Source organism: Elephantulus edwardii, unplaced genomic scaffold (genome assembly GCF_000299155.1).
Source record: "Elephantulus edwardii isolate Elephantulus edwardi_28Jun2011 unplaced genomic scaffold, EleEdw1.0 scaffold00107, whole genome shotgun sequence".
Taxonomy (NCBI): Eukaryota; Metazoa; Chordata; class Mammalia; order Macroscelidea; family Macroscelididae; genus Elephantulus; species Elephantulus edwardii.
In genome coordinates this window covers 4,016,955-4,018,392 of record NW_006399857.1, presented here as the reverse complement: position 1 = coordinate 4,018,392, position 1,438 = coordinate 4,016,955, and the positions used below count along the sequence as shown (strand labels likewise).

Here is a 1,438-nt window from a genome sequence, read left to right as displayed (position 1 = left end):
AATGGTCATTTAATTTTTGCTGATTTTTACAGGTGGTCCTTTGATGTTAAGTTTATTCACACTAACATTTTATTTTCTTCCACTTTCTTTTTTTTTTCCTTAAACATTAAAATTTATTGGCATTTCTTTTCTTCTTATTTCCATTCATTCTCTGTTGCACATTTTTCTCCCTGCTCACTCCTCCCCTCCTCATTCACTTTTCTCTTTGTGAAGGAAAAAGGGGGAAAAAAAAACATTGTTATAAAATCTCTCCCCACCATCCACTTTACTACACAGCTCTTGGTCTGTATTTTTGTCATGCAAATACCTAATCATATATCCCTTTTAAACAGTTCTCTTCCTCATCTGTTTCAATGCAGTGTACATTATTTATCACCTCTGTTCTTAGTTTCCTCTCAAACCTGATGTCAGTACTGTTTTGTTACAGTGGCATTGGCGAGATTTCTTCCATCTTTTACGTTCTCAAAATCCTGAATTTTCACAACCAACAGTTGACATCCGTGTGTTTTCCAGATTATGCCATCTTCCCCCTAGTCTGAACTACAGAATTTCATTTTGCCATTCATCATCAAGCATGGGCATCACTTTCGTTCATGTTGATGAACTCTTGACTGACTTCTTCATCTCCAGTTCTTGTTTTTTGACTTCCTAATGGCGTGAGCTCAGTCATGGATATGATGTGCAACAGCCATTTTTCCTTATCCAGTATCAGAATCTCTCCAAGTTCTTCTGGTTTCTTTAATCCCTCCTGGTGCCCTATGAGTTGGAGATGAGGCCTCGAAAATCTTTGGTGGTTCATCTCCTACTTTAGAATACATCACAGGGAGGAAGAAAAAAAAAAAATGTCCATTTGGATCCATTGAAAGGTGACCAAAGTTTCTTTGTAATTCCTGTATATTGTGTCACGTATGTAGCATCTTTTTGTCCATTGCCTGAAAAGGGCTGACAACTGCATGAGTCAAGGCATTTCTAGTATCATTATATCTTCTATGATTATGAGCTCTTCCTCTACTATCGGAGATGCTGTACATGTTTCTTCCAACAGGTTCAGAAAAGCTCTTTATCATCCGTTGCATACTTTCTCGGTGTGCTGTAAAAGAATCAGAGAGGAAAGGGTCCTCCTTGTAAATGGCTGCAGATGCGGGAGGCCTAGAAATGATGTCACTGGCCCTGGCCACCTCCGATCCTGCCTCCCACTGCAGCCAACACTTCTCATAGGAACTTTTATACATAATTTGTTGGATTAAAATGGTTAAAATCACTCTGTAAGAATGTGTGGTATTCCCTCACAAAACTGAACATAGAAATTCCATATGACCCAGCTATTCCATTGTTTGGAATACATCCTGAGAAAATGAGAAATGAGGCACAAATAGAGACTTGGACACCAGTGTTCATAGCAGCATTAATCACGATAGCAAGACCATGAAAACAGTCC

General features: G+C 38.7%; 1 pseudogene; it reads right to left on the bottom strand.

Annotated features, from left to right (window-relative positions):
• Positions 1-9: 9 nt before the first annotated feature.
• LOC102861068 lies at positions 10-1,121 on the bottom strand (annotated as a pseudogene).
• Positions 1,122-1,438: the final 317 nt, after the last annotated feature.